This window comes from Tamandua tetradactyla, chromosome 11 (assembly GCF_023851605.1).
Source record: "Tamandua tetradactyla isolate mTamTet1 chromosome 11, mTamTet1.pri, whole genome shotgun sequence".
Lineage (NCBI taxonomy): Eukaryota > Metazoa > Chordata > Mammalia > Pilosa > Myrmecophagidae > Tamandua > Tamandua tetradactyla.
Window position 1 is genome coordinate 15457429 of NC_135337.1, and position 19922 is coordinate 15477350.

General features: G+C 38.8%; 2 long non-coding RNA genes across 2 annotated transcripts in view; one reads left to right on the plus strand and one right to left on the minus strand.

Annotated features, from left to right (window-relative positions):
- The window catches only part of LOC143649938 (uncharacterized), a 50588-nt gene that overhangs the window by 8543 nt on the left and 22123 nt on the right, over window positions 1–19922 (plus strand). The window lies entirely within an intron of this gene.
- On the minus strand, window positions 3419–4019 carry LOC143649405 (uncharacterized). Its single transcript, XR_013158972.1, has 2 exons — window positions 3874–4019; window positions 3419–3692 (listed from the first exon to the last, which is right to left on the minus strand). It is a non-coding gene; the product is annotated as an uncharacterized LOC143649405 (long non-coding RNA).

The following is a 19922-nucleotide window of genomic DNA, read 5'->3' on the forward strand; positions in this document are numbered from 1 at the left end:
TTGTAATGAGAAAAGAAACTGCCAAGCAGGCAGTTATCAATTTGACCTGCCCTCTGGGGGACAGGCTGCACAGGAAGCCAAACTATCATAAGATTGCTTTAGGAGTGTGGAGTAGAAAAAGGGGAATTAGACATTTGAATATTTAATAGTGTTAAATTCTGATGATTTAATGCATTCATCTCCACAGTGGGGATGTGGCTATCAGGGAAACTAAATTTCTGGGTTGGACATATTAGGCATCTTATCCTGGACAAATCAAAGACAGACACTTTCAAACTTTGGTTCCTTGGAGTTTCCCTCACTAGATCCACACTAGGAGACATTTATAATTACACAGCACACATGGAAATTCTTTTTTTTTTTTTAATATTTTTATTGTAAACCTTAACAAACATACTAACATTCTTGACACACATTCTATACATGGTTTGCAATCAGTGGCTTACAATATCATCACATAGTACACATGGAAATTCTTATCCCCAATTTAGGAATTGATGGGAGTATATTTTATTCTGGAGGTGTGCCAGAAAAGATCAAACATGGAGAGCTCAAAGCCAGATCTTCTATATCAGAGGTCAATACACTTTTCTGTAAAGAGCCAGATAATAAATATTTTCCATATTGTGAGATTAGATCTCTGTTGCAACTGCTCAATTCTGCCATTATAGCACAAAAGCAGCCCTAGAAATCACATAAACAAATGTTCCAATAAAACTTGATTTATGAAAATAGGCAGCAGACTGGATGAGGCCCACAGGTGTATTTTACTGATCCCTGTCCTACATTAACTATCTCTTCTCTGCTCACAAAATCTTTCTACTGAAAGATTTTTTTTTCCAATTAACTAAATCTTAATTATTTTCAAACTTACCCTGCCTGATCCCCACCCCAGACCACTCTGATTGGGATTTAGGGTATTTCCAAAGCCTCAAATTATAGAGACTCTCTTGGTTAACGCCCATAGATGCTCATGGCATCCATTGTGCAGAATGTCACTGGTTGAATTCTCAGAAGCCAACCTCATGTCTCTCTAAGTTCCAAAGTAGCAGTCCACTCTGTACCTATTACAAAACCTACTTTGTAGATGAGCAATCCAAGTTTGAGCAATTTGCCTGAGATCACACCGCTAGTGAGTGGCAGAGTTGAGATTGGGTACCAGATTGTCTAACTCCATGACCAGCATTCTTTCCACTCTGCTACACCTTCCTGGGTTTTTTCTAGCTGTTAGCATAACATTTGGAGATGGAGGCCAATCAATTTAGCTTAGCATAACGACAGAAGGGGAATGTGGCAATATGGGTATGGTATAAAATGATTAAGGTTTGGGGACTATATAAAAAAAACACAGAAATGGGAACCTGAGTCCACTGCCTAACACCCTCTTTATATCTATAGCAAACATGACCTTTCTAAACAAAGAAAAGAGGTGATTTAGTCATCAAAGCTGAAGCAGGTTTATGTGTCTGTGTATTTGGATTTAATCTCTACCGTCATTAAGCATATGGTAGTAAGTGATGTCTGCTTCCCACTGTACTGACAAGGGGGCATGTGACCAGAGAGATCCTTAAGTGGCTTCTGGATGCTGCCAACCTTGGCAGACAGAAGTCAGGAAAATATCAATTCCTCTGCCCCTCACTGCTACAGCAGTTGTGTTACAAATTGGAGGTCATCATTCCAGCCAGCGACACTCCTATGAAATCTTTTCTGACCCTGATCCCTTCCCAGGAAGAATCAACCACTTTCTCCACTCTGTAAATCTTGCTCTAATAAGGCCTATAACACATTATGGATTTACCAATTTATATGTCTCTTCCTCTGTCTCTTTTGAAGGCAATGGTTAGATTGAATATCTCCATCTAGTACAGGGCTTGGCCCTTAATAGTTTCTCTATAAGTATATGGTAAAGGAAAGAAGGTTTGTCAATGCAATATGGTTCTTCACTTTCTTTTTTTAGATAGACTCTCCAAATAGTGAGTGCATGGCAAGACTCGCCTTGTCTTCCCCTTCTCCATTTGATTCTTGCCCATGTCCATGCCTGGTGGGAAGCACACATTTCCATTGAGTCTTTCCATGCGCCAGGCAATGTTTTAGGTGCTTTACGTGCCTTATTGCTCCTTTAATCCTTTAGCTAGCACTCTACGTTCTACAACATGCCAGCTCTAAAATTAGACAGATTGCATTTGAATTCTGACTTACTCACTAGTTAGCTGTGTGACTTCCTGCTTGACTCTCCATGTCTCACCTTCCTGGATTATAATTATTATATATACTAATAAGTATAGATTTCTGGGATGTAATTACTATATAATAATTACATCTCATTGGAATATTATATTCCAATAATAATCATGGTACTTAACTCATAGGTTTTGTGAGGTCTATAAAACATAGAAGGTGCTTAGAAAAGTGCTTGGCACATAGATATCCCTAGATTTTAGTTTTTAATATTATGCTTGAGAGATTGACAGACATTAGCAAAGGAGAGTCTGTCATTTAGGTGTTTCATGGTAAAAAAAAAGTCGTTGCCTACCTAGCAGCTATTTCTCTAAATGAAGCCAGAAATCATCTAATAGACTTATTCTATGAGGAATAAGAGGTAAAAGGTAGAGGAAAAAAGGACCTCCCTCTGAACTCAAAGGAGTGCCAATTTCTGGAGCCCATGCATGTTTGTGATTGGCTAAGTCTGGTAATGGATCACAAGGCCTTCCAGATGTTGGTTAAGCTATTGGTCAATAATTGCTCATGGTATGCCAAACCAAGCCATTCCTTAAAATGATCACACATAAACTTTGTGGTAATGCTAACAAAAGTAGGCTAGGGAGCAATCTCTAGGCAGTTGAAGAAGGAATGTCTTCCTGCCAGAAGTGACTCCAAGGTGTAGTTCATGGGCATGAGGTAGACCGTGGAAAGGAAATGATGACAAGGGTAAGACATTTCACCACTCAGAGTTCTCCTGACACATACCATACAAATGGAAATGAAAAGCATGTCAAATTAAAGGAAATTAGAGGCTCTTTTCACTCCTTTTCCCTGCAAGATATATTCTGCAGTGCATGGCCCAGTCAGACAGATCAGAGAGGTCAGCATTTTCCACTTCCAAATATACTTCAGAGTCACATTAAGGAGGAAGCATGTTGAGTGCTTTTAGAAGCTGAGGTACACTGAGCAGCTCTGGGAGAAGATGCCTTAGCAAATGCATCCAGTGGTGGGGCCTTCCAAGGACCTCAGTCCTTATGCTTCCAGTTAAATGTGCACTACTCTGTTAGCCTATATCGTGCACGTGGAAGAACCACCCTTAATATCATATGTGGGTATTGTTAGGAAGAAGTATGTTTTCCCTCTTGGCTATAGAGTTGTCTGTTATAATAATGTCTTAATAAATAATGTTTCTGTAAGAGAGGAAAAGGAAGAAGCATGAAGAGGAATACAATGATTATCAGACAGAATACTTGCCAGGTAGGAGTACCTGGATTGGGAAGTTAACATGGCTTAAACAGGAAAACATGCTGCCAACAAAGCAAGCTTAGGTATAGCCAGCTTTGACTGGGTGCTGACGTGGCCTCCGCCAGGTAGGCTGCCTTTAGACGGAAGATGTTTGCTGTCTCAGGCAGGAGGCATGAACAAGTTCCAATTACTGCAACACCAGTGCTTCTTTGACAATGCAGTCACCTTTGGGAAGGAAATGGTTTCTGCAGAGAGACAATGCAGGATTAAAAGAAACTTGGGAATGATTTCAAGGAGGGAAACAAACAAACCAAAAACCATACAAGAGGTATTTAAGTAACTCTAATAGTTATAAAACCTGACAGTTTGAAAGGCTTACATCCTCCCATGAATCTCAGTATAGGATTAGTATCTACCATTGCTCACCTTATCAACTCCTGACTTCTGGGTAAGAGTAGGTTCACGCATCCATTCGTTCAAACTAAAGACTTACTAAGCACTTTTATGTGCTACTTGAAATATTTCTTGGAATAATATAGATAAAGGAGGGGGGAACAGATGATAAATAATAATCATGATAAATCAGTAAGCATATAGTTTAGAAGATGACAAGTACTATGGGGGAAAAAGAAAAATTAGAGTAGAATAAAGGGAATTGATTGTGTGTGGGGGGGGTGGGGGGCGGGAGAGTTGATATTGTAAATATAGTGGGCAGGGTGAGCCTTATTGAAAAGGTGACATGTGAGCAAGGACTTAAAGGCAGTGTGGGAAAGCCAGTGGATATCTGGGAAAAATATCCCAGGCAGAAGAAGCAGGCAGGGCAGAGGCCCTCAGGGTGGGTAGCAGGCAGAGCTTAGTCCCAGGAGCAACAAGCGGACAGACCAGCTTGGTTAGAGCAGTGTGGGGTGGGGCTGGGTGGCAGCTAGTATAAGCTCTCCCCTCACCTTAAACCCCTTACGGAAACTTTGACTTTTACACTGATGGCATGAAGAGGGAGTGTCAGTAGTTTTCACTGTTGTCTTTCCATCTGTCAGAGATTTCCATGATGGCGCCAAAGTTCTTGCTGCGACCGTAGTCAAGCGCTTTGTGTGCTGTAGGCATCAAGGCGTGTGTGCTGAGAGCATCTGTTATCTCACAAGTTCAGAACAATCTCATGTGATGCAACAGCTTCTGATTGGTCAACTGAAGGAGTATTTTATTTTGCATTTCAATTGTTTCCCCCTATATTTGTCTTGGAGATAGGTGGTAACATGCTGAGTGTGGATAATACTGGTGTAGGAGCAGTATTATGCCAACTCTGATACCTTGATTAAACTTAGACTTGTCTTTTCCTCATAGGCTAATGGAAGTGATCAAACCCTTCCTGGTTTACCTTATGGGGTGGTTGTGAATATCACGTAAGATAGGTTTTCAAAGGGTGAAGAAAGGGAATTCATATATCAACCATTAGTAAATAGCATGTAGTACATGCCAGCCACTGTGCGTGACATGGTTTATTTTAAGGATTTTCCAGTAAAGGAAAGCCTATTTATGACTGAAATATATAATATAATTAGAAGATTTTTCCCCTTATATTGATAAAAAATAATTGGACTGTCACTCTGAAGAGGATTTTAAAAGAAATTTTTTTGTGTGAATTGGAAATTGGGATCCAAAGGAAGTAAAATTAAACCCAAGATTTGGTCAAAATTAAAGAATTTGTAGAGTGTTTGTATTTTCATTAGAATGGAAATGGCAATTATACCCTACATAGTGATGCCCTTGAAGGCAAGGTTTTAATTTTATTAATCTCTTTATGCCTAACAACAGTGTCTTTATAAATGAAGAATGAATAAAAAGAATTGATAAAGATGTAATGAACACGCAATAAATGAATGGATAAAAAAATATCATCTCACACCCACCAGAATGGCCATTATCAACAAAACAGAAAATGACAAGTGCTGGAGAGGACGCGGAGAAAGAGGCACACTTATCCACTGTTGGTGGGAATGTCAAATGGTGCAACCACTGTGGAAGGCAGTTTGGCGGTTCCTCAAAAAGCTGAATATAGAATTGCCATACAACCCAGCAATACCATTGCTAGGTATCTACTCAAAAGACTTAAGGGCAAAGACACAAACGGACATTTGCACACCAATGTTATAGCAGCGTTATTTACAATTGCAAAGAGATGGAAACAGCCAAAATGTCCATCAACAGAAGAATGGCTAAACAAACTGTGGTATATACATACGATGGAATATTATGCAGCTTTAAGACAAGATAAACTTATGAAGCATGTAATAACATGGAAGGACCTAGAGAATATTATGCTGAGTGAGTCCAGCCAAAAACTAAAGGACAAATATTGTATGGTCCCAATGATGTGAACGGACATTCGAGAATAAACTTGAAATATGTCATTGGTAACAGAGTCCAGCAGGAGTTAGAAACAGGGTAAGATAATGGGTAATTGAAGCTGAAGGGATACAGACTGTGCAACAGGACTAGATACAAAAACTCAAAAATGGACAGCACAATAATACCTAATTGTAAAGTAATCATGTTAAAACACTGAATGAAGCTGCATCTGAGCTATAGGTTTTTTTTTTTTTTACTATTATTACTACTTTTATTTCTTTTCTCTATATTAACATTCTATATCTTTTTCTGTTGTGTTGCTAGTTCTTCTAAACCGATGCAAATGTACTAAGAAACGATGATCATGCATCTATGTGATGATGTTAAGAATTACTGATTGCATATGTAGAATGGTATGATTTCTAAATGTGTTAATTTCTTTTTTTTTTTCCGTTAATAAAAAAAAAATGCATGGATAGATGGATGAACTAAATGATGTTTATGACTCTCCACAGATCATAGTTGTTTTAGCTTTTGTTTGTTTTGTTTTTGTTTTATGTGACTTTCTTACTTGAGGAGGGCTCTCTGGCTTCTGGCTTAGTAACTTATTTTTCTATTTAAAGAAAGACAACTTCAAAAAAAGAAAAACCAAAACAGATGCTGAATATATAGAAAGGTTGAAAAGTGACATTACAACTCTATTGATTACATTCTTGACCACACTGAAAATTTTCTGAATGGTACACTACAAATTGAACTGAACACATGGCTGGTGATTTCTCCCTCAGTGAAGTTCATCTGTCAAAGTCCTGGTAAGAATGTGGGAGGCAGCATCTCAGTCCATTTCTCCATATGCAGAAATCTGTACAGAGTACTAGGGAATGTCCTCTTATTCTCTTCTTCCTCCTCCCCCTCTCCCCTACTTCCTTCTGAAATGCATCACTTTGCTTTTTTCCTGCTTACACCATGTATCTGCTTGACCTTTTTAATACCTCTAAATTTCTCTGATTCTGCTCCACTTCAATTCTTCTCCATTCTTTACTCTCCTGTTCAGTTTTGCATGTTGCAACTCTTCTTTCCCATATTATATTTCAGCCATGCTAGCCTTTCCCTTACGTCTCTTATGGATGTTCTGTTGGCTCATAATTGAACAGTCTTTATTTCCAGTGTTTATGTTTTCTGCCTCGTTTTATGCTTAATTGTCAATGAGAACATCTTATTTCAGTGGATGTTTGGTGGAGAAATCAGTCTTACTATCTCTGAGAAAAGAATAAGTACTTTAACTTTTGGAGTTTATCCTTTAAATTATTAAGTAAGGGTTATGAGACTCTATATTTCAATAAAGGCTGAGGCTGTATTTTTGAGGCAATCTAGCAAGACAATGGGTGTCATCTTTGATGTTCCAATGAAATCAGAGGTGAAGTACTGAGTAATTCAGGTCCAACTAAAGGCCCTCTGTGTTTGCTAATATTTCAGGGAAGGAGGTAGAGTGAGGTAGTTATCCAGAGACTGTAACTGGATAATGTATTTACTTGCTTATAAGGACCAGTACTCTGAGGCATTATCAGTGATGATCATTTTTAACTCTTTAAGTCTTTGGGAACTTTGGCACAGGAATGAAGGAAAATAATGTATCTCAGGCCACTCTGGTCTCAGTGCAGCCACCGCTCAATCTTATGTCCTCCACCTTGTACTTTTATTTCCTCATTTAAACCATCCATTGCCAAAGTCAGAGGTGAAAATCAAGTCAGAAAACTAGAAGGGCAGGGTCTCCTGTACACGTCCTGCAGATGCCCAGATGAGGGGTAGAGTGGTTACACCATCAGGAGATGTAATGAAATCACATCCAATAGCTCCTCCAGTGTAACTGAGAGCTGTGAAGCATATCCAACATAAGAGAGTTTTCATCTTCTGAGTTTCTTGCTCAGAAGATTCCCCTCTATTGTCCCCAGAAAGAAAATCCACAATCTCACAGCCTCATTAAAAAAATGCGTAAGGATCAACTGATGAGTGTGGGCAATAAAACACCCAAGGCATTTTGACCAAGAATGAGCAAGAAAATAAATAAATAAATAAAGCCTTAGAGGATGGAATTTTTATTAAAGTGCATTTTAACTATGATGGGTTCTGGGTAGGGGAATCTTAGGAGACTCATTCATTGGTACTTTCTCTCTTTTTAACTGTGTAATTGCATAATTTAAAATATTAACATTAAAAAAATAGTGCAGCAAAAAATCTAGTGAAGTATCACCAACTTATTAATGTGCACATAACCCCAACCAGTCTTAATTCCTTGGAATAAACCTTTGTGAGGCTTGGGTGAGACTGAAGAATGTGATTGTATGTTTGTGATGCTAAGTGTATAGGCTTTAGGGTAATCTGTTCAATTCTAAGACACGCTGATTTATGAACTAATTAATGGCACACAACAAAAATACTTATAGAACTCGCTCTACCCCTAGCCTGAAAAACCCCCAAACAATAGGGAAATGGCTTTTGCATGTTAGAAAATGGAATTCAATATATATTTATGAGGCCATTCAAAATGTGAAGTCCTTTTGTACTAAGTCCAGAGTAAGCAGAAATGTCCATGTATCAAAACGTAATTGTGCCAGAGTCTAAGGCTTGGGAATAAATTAAGTCTTAAGCTACAAAAGACATTGGACATTAATTTGAAGGCTTATTATAGCTCTGATGATATGGGCATTAATAAATCCAACAAGAAGAAAGAATAAGGCAAGATGAAAAATAAGACATACCTATTGGTTTTTCTTGGCAAAATGTTGATTGTTGCTAATTCATTTAAAGTTTCACAGATATTTCTGAACTCCAGGGTCATTGTTCCAGCAGTTGTTAATAGGAATTGAATAGGATTTGAATATTTCATAGGTTCTTAAAGACTCTGTCTTGTTCCTGAGGTGGGGAGGGAATGGGATATGGGTAAAATTTGACGGGCATTCAGAGAAGGGAGAATTATTTCAGGCTGGGAAGAAAGTTGTGTTAGAATTAGCCTTTAAAATATCTGTGGGACTTAAACAAACACAAACATAGAGTTAGAAAAGCTTGCAAAATAAGGAAATTGAGATAAAAGGTAGATCTGGGGCACGTAGTAGAAATAGTAAGTCACTTAATTGTGTTATATATAAGGTTCATGTAGACCAGATATGGAAGGTATTTTTGGAAAGATGGTAGGAGCCACGTTATGGTTAGGCCAAAATTTGGGGCTTTGTGTGGTAGACAGAATAGCTATTGAACCAATTTTTATTGAGCAACTATTAGCTGGGTAGCTCTATGAAAAAGTATGCTGCTTATTGTCAAGATGATTTCAGTTTCCTTGGGGGTAATATCACAATTTAAAAAGCAATTTCAGTATAAAATAAAACATATGTGATGATAAAGTAAATGTAAACACAATCCTAGGGCACCTAATATATTCTTAAGGGGTCAGAAAAGATTTATTGGATAAACATCCTCAACTCCCAAGTCTGAGGTACATGCAATATTTGAATAAGGTAAATATGGAAGAAAATGATGGCATTTTGAGGAAAACTAGAATTTTCTTGGCAATTCTGGAATTTAGATTGTGAAAGGGAAATGAGAATAGTCAAAGATGAGTTTTACCTAGATAAGCAGGAAACAGGCCATGCATAAATTAGCAAACCTTGGAAAATCTTAGTACTGTTCACTGAAGCCTCTTTCCCTCTTCTGGGAAATGGGAAGACTGAACTTCTACACCCCTTAAAACTAGGCATGGCCACGTGATTTGCTTTGATTGATGGAATCTGGGAAGGGGGAAGCATTTGATTGATGGTGTTCAACTCTCTATCTTGTTCTTCAGCTCTCATGAAATTATGAAAACATGTGTTTCATGGAGGTGTGACACTGAGCCATCACATGGAGAGCAATTTCCTTGGAGAATGACTTGAACTTTATCATATTTTCTGTGGATGAGAAATTGATATATTAAGGAGCTGACACATGGAGGTTTGTTATTGCAGCAAATACTAGCCTATTCTGACATGGTCAAGAGTCCAGATTTTATTGTGGGACAATAAGGACTATTAGGAGTTTTTTTTTTTTTTTTCCCAAAGCAGGTTAATGGCATAATTGCTTGGAGGTTAAAATTTTGAAAGACTACTCTCATTCAAGTTTATAGGAGGGCAGAAGGTTATGTTCCAGGCCGGAAGTAATGAGAGTAAGAACTAGGATAGTGGCAGTGGAATAGGAGGAAAAATGCATAGGAGAAATATCATCAAACTATGTACAGGATTTGTTTCGTGATTAGCTGTGAGAGGTGAGGGAGGAGTCTGAGATAACCAGGTTTTCCAGCTGGGGTTACTAGAACTGTGTTGCCTTTCTTAAAGAAAAGAAATATAACAGGAGAAATAAGTTGAAGGAAGGAAGGAAAGAAGAGAGAAGAGGAAAGAAGGAAGGATTCTGTTTATAAGCCAGTTACAAATGAAGAATTCAAGAGCTAGGTCAGGGCTTAGGAATCATCTGTTCCTATACTGTTGTTGAAGTGAAGATCATGTCAGCCTAGAGAAGAGGACTGAGAACAGAAACTTGATAGCCTGTTTCAGAGGCAGGCTCCCAGAAAGAAAGAGTGGTCAGGAAGGGAGCATAAGAAAATATAATGTGGTATAATTCTGGAAGAAAAGGGTATTAATTGCGTTGGAGACATTGAGACGCATGAAGACTGAAAAAAAACTCCATTAAAGTTGGAGTTTAACAGCCTCATGGGAACTCTTTGAGAAAGAGGTTACACAAAAGACAGTTGAGAGCAGAGAACAGATCTTCGAGACAAAGGGTAATGGTGGTGACAGTGGGGAGGCAATGGGTATAGACAAGTATTTTAAGAAGTTTGCCAATGAAGAAATGTAATGAAATGGAAAATTAGACTAGAAAAATATAAATATGACTTTGAAATTTCTGTATAACGTTGATTTATAATGGTAATAAATGCAATTAGAGACATCTCCATCATTGCTGCGGGACAGACCTTGGGATCACACAGGTCTGGATTTGAATCCTAGCTTTGTTAATAATAAATTTTGTGGCCTGTGGCCAGAGGCCCTCACAGAAGTCCCACATTCCTTATGAACATGCATTTTCTGATCTGGTCCGTGTCTACCCAACTGACGTCACCTTATACACCCCTGCCCTGTGCTTGCTGTGCCCCATCCACACTGGCACATAGTAAAGGGCTCAGTGGGTAAGAGACCTTCTAAGACTTGATGAATAAGGATCCTTCAACCAGTATTTGGAGTGGGCTTAGAGAATTTCTGGACTCGGACGTCAGTGAACTTGCTGAATATTTCACTCCAGTTGACATCTATGTTTTGAGATTCTGGTAGTCAAAGTAGAATCTAAGGGTGCAGGGAATTCATCTCAAGAAGAGGCTTATGTCCTGGCCTGCCTGAGGAGGGGGTATTTCCATAGAGTAGAACTGGCCATATCAGGAGAATAGGGTAGGCTCAGCAAGGGGGAATTCAAGGCACCCTGTGTATTTTCCATCCTTATGACTTGATATGGTACTACCATGGGGAAAAGATCCTATTTCCCTTATCTTCCCAGCCCTACCTGTGAATGCATGGAAACAGCGCCTGAATGCTCTAGGGCCCAGAGGGGGTCGTATACTTGTATAGCAATAACACTTCCCCAAAATTAAGCCCTTAAGTCAATACATACATAACTTTAGTATGTTAATGTATTTTTCCACCTTACTATGTGTTTGGCCAAATGGCAAGAAATGAGAATTCACCAATAAAGATTTCAAGGCATCTAACATCTATAAAAAGCATTATTGTTCTAAAGGGTGAAGTTATTTTCCTTTAATAGCACAAGTTCTTGCTGCAAAGGTGGGGCTGAGGCCCTGAACTGAAGAATGGAATTGTGCTGCTGCTTTTATACATTGGCCTGCCTGTATTCTCTTCTTAGGCAATTTGGGGAAATGGAAATAACCTTACTGGGCACCAAAGGTGGAGAACTATCCAGGGCTTGCTAAGCTGTGGCTCCTCCAATGCATTGTTGCTTTTAAGTGTTTCATTGGAATATATCCTTTTCATTAAAAGAGATATTGCTAGTAGGATATCATTAGAGGTCCTTAGGAACACTTCAGAGTCAGATGCTTAGCCATGTAAATCCTTGGCCTCACTTCTGCTAGACATATAGAACTAGCTATAGCCTTTTTGCTTGGTTTGCGTCTATATTTCCATATAAGCAATATAAATAAAATTGTGAATTTCTTAAAGGCCAGATTTAAGCCCAGGCTTCAGTGGGTACCCTAAATATCACAGACAGTTTCCTGGAGAATAACAATAAGTATATATTAAGAGTCAGGCTTACCGACAAGGGACTCATCCATGGAACTCATAGCAAAAACTAAAAGTCCATGTGAGAATGACTGTGTTGTTCAGAATCCCAATTTGGCCTCAAATCTGGCTTTCTCACAGGGAAAGAGAGTAGTTTACTTGAAAAGAGAAAAAGTAATGCTGTCTTCCTTATAGGAGGGTTCCAAACCTTTAGGGAAACAGCTGATATACATGGACTTGTATTTGCTTTCTGTTTGGCTTTTCAGGGCCAGCCTATCTCATTCATGGCATCAAGACCAGGTTTCTGGCACTTCCATTTATTCACAAATATTTACTGGTCACCTACAATGTATTGAATATTGTAAAAAGCAATGGTGATGAAATAGAAAACGAAACAAAGCTCCTGATGTCATGCGGTCTACACTCTTTCAATGGGAGGTACAGTCATAGATAAATGAGTGCATGTGTGTAAACACTCATATGTGCAACCAGGTGGAGCTGAGTGTTATGAAGAAACATAAAGCAGAGGAAGAATATAGTATAAAGGAAGGCTGTTTGGTCAAGGCTTTCATCTTTCAAGAGATGACCTTTGGGGAGAGACCTCAGCAAGGTGAGGGATTAGCCATCTGGATAACTAGGGGATAAATGTTCCAAAGCAAAGAAGACATCAAATGCAACCACCCTGAGATGGGAATATTCTTTGTGTGTTTAAGAAGCAAATAAGCAGGTTAGTGCAATACAGCAGAACAAGTGCAGGGACCAACAGCTAGAGATGAATAAATTTTCCTCCAGCACTGATTACTTTAAGAAATGTAACATGTGGGGCTTGTTGTGTGTCTGCCTTTCCTCTATGAGGGCAGGGACTTTGTTATCTCCATGCCTGTTAGAAAGTCTTTATTGCAAATCACATTCTGCCACTTAATATCTGTATGTTCTGGGCAAAACATTTCAACTCATTAAGCCTCAGCTTCCATATTTGGAAAGTGACAACAAACAAAGTCCCTGATGCCCCCTTGCAACTGGGTAAGATATATGTTTTATGTGACTGGGTAAGATATATGTTTTATATGTTTTCATAATTAGGCTACATGCTTCTTTACCATACTAACAAATAACACATTATGTGGTAATTCCTGGTTTTACTTATTTCTCTTTCCAACTAGACTGAAAGCCATTTGATGGTACGGGCTGCTTAATATTGGATCCCTACAGCCTGAGTTGCATTTACCATAGAGTAGTTGCTTAGGGTTCATGTCCCTAATTTGCCTGGACCCCTTACATGGGAGGGGCTTTAACAAGGGTTCACACAGTGACCATGGTTCATTTGTTCTGGCTGATAAAATTTGCATAAGTTGGATATTTTAACCACAATCAGTTAAACTTATAGGTCTTTCCCTACTGACTTCTCCTCTTTTGTAGCCTCCCTTGTGTTGGGTAGCTTTGACGTGTCTGGTCTCAACTAGCTAAGAGACAGTTGAGCTGAATAAATTTAATTTTAGTTTAATGAGATATATTTACATGGTTCACATTTGCTTCTTTGTATAGCTATATTATTGCTTGCAGATCTAGTCCAAGAAAGGCTTCTAGAAATAATTGTACTGCCTTCTGTTCAGCTCACCTGGTACTGGGATATAATGATGAAGCTCCAGAGGTTGCACTTTGAAATGCATGTGTTCCCATGGCTCCAAGCAGGCATGGTATATGTGTAGTAGAAGAGAAGTAGGCTTAAACTGGTGATGGCAGGAGCTAGTCTATGAAAAATTCTTCCAATACTTGGCTGTGTAAAATTATAGAGGATCTGGTCCTCATTCCTGGAACCAAATCAAAAGAGAAATTCTCTCCTTGAAAAAGCATTTCCTAAATTTGATGGTAATTCTTAAGTTTTATGACATTATCAATAATGAATTGGGAAGTGGAAAAAAATTCAAAACTGCCAATTATTAGAAACAAATTTTGATCAACAATACTGAAGGAAGGGCAAATATCTTTCCTTTATATCTATAGAAAATGGCATTGCAAAATCATTGCCATGTAAAAGGTAATTAAAGAAAATGAACAGCCAGAATTATCATAAAAAAGATACTATAGGATAGGCAGTTGATTAATGAACATATTATGTTCTTTTTCTGGATTTTGTGATGCTTATGATGAGTGTGTTTTAGCATTTTTTCATTTGTTGTCTTTCCATTATTCTAAATAAATATTCACATTTTAACCTGACTTCATATACTTAAAAAAATTATAGAAGGGGAAGGACCCATAAACCTGTATATGCATCCTGGCCTACCATCAACTTAGTACCTGGCTCAAACAGATGTTCCGTAAATATCATTGAGTTAATGAATAGATGGATAAAATTGTAACCAGGAGAAACACTTTTGTGTATTTAGTCATTTTTCTGCAAAATGACGGAGCTAGGATAAGAGGTTAGCATCTATATCTAAGTTCCTTATAGTGCTAATGTTCCTGATTCAATGTTTTGGAATTCTCTTTGGCAAGTAAGGGTCCCATTCCCATGTGCTAAGTTAGCTTAGTGCAATCTTTGTCCCCTGACTGATCACCTGAGTAACAGTCTCTAGTTTAGTGTCCTAACCTGCTTCCCAAATAAAAAAATGTCCATGCAATGTGAGTATATCTTATTGAATATTTCCATTACTGCCACAAAATCAAGCCAGAACACTCTCATGCAATCACAGAATCAGATTTTGAACTTTCTAATTCCCAAACACTTTTGTCAAATTCATATCTTTTGGCCGTTGCTCCATTTCCTCAAAGAGTTTTATAATGATGTATGAAAATGGCTCCTGTCCCACATGATTGCCTTAAAGATGACCCACAGGAATATAATTGCCAAATGAGGAGTGACATTTATGTTTTATCTCCTATTAGCAAATTCATACCAAAATTAAATTCATATTAGCAAATTCAAAAGAGAATAATCCATCCAGAAACCTGGTTAGAAATTCCTGCCCTCCTCAACCCCGCCCTTTCCTTTTAATAACAGGATTTATCTCATTAAACAGCCGTTCGGTGTTGAATTCTCCACCAACTGAGCATCCTACACTTTTGCTGAGAACATCTGTGACAGTCTGGAATGTTTTTTCTTCCTCAGTGTTTGACTTTATGCTTACGCTAAGTATCAGACACTTTCTCAGATCCTGTGATGTATCTTAGTACAGTATTACTGAAGAGATGTCAGTTTTGCCTGTATCTTGAATAGTGTTACTCTGCATTGAAAATATGCCAGTTTTCTTACTGACAGAGCTCTTAATTCACTAACCCATGGTTTCTGTCAATCCCATCCATTGATGGATCAAGAGTTATAGCTGAACATATCTTTTCTCACTATTTAAGTCTGTAGCACCTTTATAACTAAACAACTATTTTTCAAAGTAAATACAAAGTCCAGAAACAGCACCAAAGTGATTGATTTGTTTGTCCCTCAATATATGAGTATTTGCTACCTATCAATTCCAGTTGTATTATTTACTCTAAGATTTCAGCTTTTTCATGATCTGTATTCAGGTTTTATTGCTCATAAGAATTAGTCTTTAGCAGGATTTTGGGGGGAGTGGAAAAATAAAGATTGTACTTGGTTGATTTCAGAGAGTTTTAAGCATACTTGCACTTAAACAACTTGCATTTCGATTAATCTGGCTTATTTAGTGGGGAAAAAAGAGCTCTCCTGCCTGTACATAGGCTGGCATGAAAGCACTTATCTCCTCTCCTCCCCAGTATAAAATTAACTATATTTCTTTCAGGCTAAGATACATTGGGAAGCTAAAAGGATTTCTTTTCTTTTTCTGATTTTTTTCAATAACTGGTTGACCTCTGCTTGGTGTTCTAAGCATCAGATATATGCCAGAAGTTGAAAGGGAAAAAGGTGAGATGTATTAAGAGAGGGGTGTCAGCAGGAAAAAGCAAGAGGAAGGAAAGACATTTTATAATCTATCAAAATAGGAATACTAGACCCACAGGTTTGAAGAAGAGCCAAACACTGCCCCTTCTAAAAATAAAAAAATGAAATTCATTTTTACTTAGATTGAAATGAACTAGGCAAGCAAAACTGTTTTTTTTTTCACAAAAACAAGAAGAAAATTTTATCTATTCCATGTAGATAAACTACAAAACTTTTTTTTTGCACATTCTTCTGGCTAGATATGTGAAGGTGAGGCATGTCAAAAGAGAGGCAGAGAGAAGAGTGTCAGTGCTCAGGGACATTGCTTTTGATTCTGTCATGACTATCAATTAGTATCAAATACATACCTTCTCAAAAGCTTAGAAAGCATTTTGTGCATAGGCTCAGCAAAGGTCTGGCTGGAACCAGCAGCATCCAAATTCGGAATAGCCTCTCTGCTGGGTACTTGGTGAATGCACAATAAATATTTAGCGAATGAATTCAGTGACCTAGAAATGGAGGTTATATCTCTTTCTTGATGCTTGATCATAGATATTTCCAGCCACTCATGCTGAAATACATCTACTAGAATCGTCAATCCCCCTAAATTCTACCATATCCCAAAGTTTATTTCTGGTACGCAAAAGCTAAGGATTCCTTTTCCTTTATTTTAAGATTTTATAGTCAAATGACTCAAACTACTGATTACTTAGGGTAAAAGCAGAAGCACTGCACCAGTTCTGTGTGGGAAATGTATTCCATTCATCATAGAGAAGAATAGCTTATGTAGGAGGCAGAGCTACCTTTTCAACTTGGTTTTGTTTTTCCCTGGAAAAGGGGGGTAGGGCCAAACTTATACTACATAAACTATTTGGTATTCTATTTTCCAGCTCTCTCTGCCTTATTGCAAATGGGCTTACATCATCTTGTGAGTCATTGGATTTGCCTTAGTGATTGGGGCGCTAAGACTACCATCTCACAAGGCAGCCCCGAGTTGTCTATTGTAAGAGCTCTAATGCTAACAGGTAAACCACAAATACCCAGGGTATGTGTAGTGAGGCGTTGGGGAGGATAAATGGAAAGGAAAATTGTGCAAGACTATAAAATGGAGTTGCAAGGATTTTTTTTTTTTTTGAGTTTTGAAGGCATTGTATGATTAAATAAAATACTAAATACCCAACCCCATAAGTTGAGCATATGTTAGGAATAACACCTAATTTGTGTGTTGTGGTTAAATACCAAGCTAGGGAGTCTTATTAGCAAACACATTAATTAGACTCCTGTTTACTTTTTTTATAGTCAACATTTATTTGTCTGAGCTAGCCCATTCTAGGTTTTTATGGTAAAGCAGCACCAGTCAGCACAAGAAAACTTGTTTCAATTTTATAAAAAATCCAGGATCTATGCAGTTTTTATATTTCTCTGCATGTGTTCTGATCATTCAATATTTTAAATATACAAACAAGGCCGAGGTTTAACTCAGGTTAACAAGAACTGTGAATTGTTTAATTAATGAACCGACAAATTATGTTATCCCTACTGTGGAGACGTGTGTGTGTGTGTTTGCATGAATGTATGTATATAGTAAGTAAAGCTGAGTATTGAGGTACCCAGATCAATAAGAAATGACTCAGTTCTCATGTGGCTTACAATTTAATAGAAATCAGGAATGTCAACACACGAAACAGATATGTCTCCAGCCTTGCCATCTTGTGAGTATAGATAAGAGCAGGATTATATGAATACCCTAAATCTCAGGGTTCTAAGTCAGAGGATAGCAAAATGCTGCTCAAAGGCCAAGTCTGGCTTGGTGCCCATTTCTGTAAAGTTTTATTGGAACACAGATACACCCATTTGTTTACTTATTGTCTATAGCTGCTTTTGCATGGAAATGACAAAATTGAGTGGTTGCAACAGAGGATATATGGCCCACAGAGTCCAAATATAGACTATCCCTTTCCAGAAAAAGTTTGCTGAGATCTATTTCCATGCCTACAAGAATGATTGTAATTCCCTTGAAGTGCTTGCAAGTATCCATCAATCAGTCCTGGTCATTGCTCTGGGGAGCAATTGGGAGTTTGCAAGTGACCTCTGAGACCAGATTCAAAAACTGCTGGACTCCAAATATCCTGCAGCAGTGCTGCTCCCGCAGGACCATCCATTCCGGCTGGCCTCAGGCCCCACAGCTTTCACTGCTTCCTCTGTGCTGGTACAAAACATCCTCCCTTCTGTTAGTTTCTGGTAATGGAACCAGAAACTTGTCAATGACATGCTGGGGCTGCCAGTTAAGAAAGAACAGGTCCCGACAGCCCCTTGGAGCTGTACCTAGTCCAGTCACTTGGGCTGGCCTCTGTACAGACATCCTCTGATTATACTAGTTGTCCTGCATCTTGTAGAGTGAGAAGGAGAATGATGCTGCTTATTCTCCTTTTGCCCCTGCAGACCCACTCTCCATATTTCTCCACCCTGCTCTCTTGGGAAATCCTTGATGATTCCTTTATGGATCGTTTCAGTATGTTCCTTTGTTTTCTGGCTGTATGTTGGATTCAGTCTATGGGAAGTACTGTCAGGAGACTCAAGAATGATATGTTTATTCCCCAGCATCTCTTCTGGCCAGGATGAAGGTTGGCAGAGGTTTGTTTCTTTACTGAAGTCCACATATCTTGTTGGAAAGACATCTCCTGAAGGTGCCTGACAGCAAGAGCTGGATGATGGCCAACTGCCCTCACCAATTCAGGTCCAGGGATGTAGATGCTTCCCCAACCCCAGAAACTTCACCGTTCCTCTTTCCTGAACTCTACCCACATCTATTGTCCCTTTATGAAAGTCTTCTCAGTTGTCTCCTTCAGTGTGTCCTCTGCTTATGGCTGGAATCCTGACTATACCCACAGCCATTTTCCCAAAGCTCCACCTTGGATGGAGTATGATTGTATTGTTAAAGGTAAACCGAGTTGAATCCAAACCTCTCCTCTCTGCTTTAGACTGTGCATTGATTCCACGTCATTTTCCTCTCAGTGGTACTTACATCCTTTTTTGTAATTTGGTCTCAGTTGTGAACCACCAAAGTCTATCAGAGGGGAGGCAATGTTCTAATAAACGAGAGGCTTAAATACATGCATGGGGTGGGGAGAGACAAAGATGGAGGGTTTTGCTGTGCTCTGCTTCTTAGTAACTTCCGAGTCTCAGACATTCCTAGTTGCATGGGGGAAGGTGCCTCAGTCCCATTTCAGAACCGCATTTGAGCTGCAGCTCAGCCATATGGAAATGGGCCAGAGAGGAGTTTCCACTCCTCTCCTCGGGTGCATGAGGCCTGGATGCTGCTCAGCCTGAATGCCCCGCTTCATAATAAAAGCGCTGGAGTATCATGAAGCTAAGAGCCTCTGCTTCGCCTTTAGGCTTCACATTTAGGCATATCTGGATGTTACCTTGGAGGTATAGGCTCAGAGAACAGGACCGTGCTATAATTACACTGTGGCATTAATAAGGCCATGGTACAGAAGCAGAAACTTAAAACAGAAGTGGAATACTCAGTTGAAAAGCCACAGTCTGTCAGCAAGAGAAGACCTGGCAAAACGTATAAACACCTGCCCATTCTGCTCTTAACTGGTCTCTCGGGGGAACTTCAATTCTGCTTGATTTCCTGGGTCTGCCCTCTGCCCTGCTGCCGGAGGTCTCAGTCAGGAGGCGCCTCTTGGGTTCACCATTCTGCCTGATTTAATTTAGAGAATTTCTCGCTCTTCACATGGCAGCAAAGGTCACATGGCTTGCTATTATGTTGTTCAGGAAACAGCTTCTTTACAGCTGTGGTTCTGTAACATTGGTTGAAATTTCCCTTTTTGTGTATTTTTTTTTTCTTTTAGCCCTGAGATTATGAGACCCTACCAAATGGTTTTATGGCCACATTTTTTTTTTAACATGCTAAG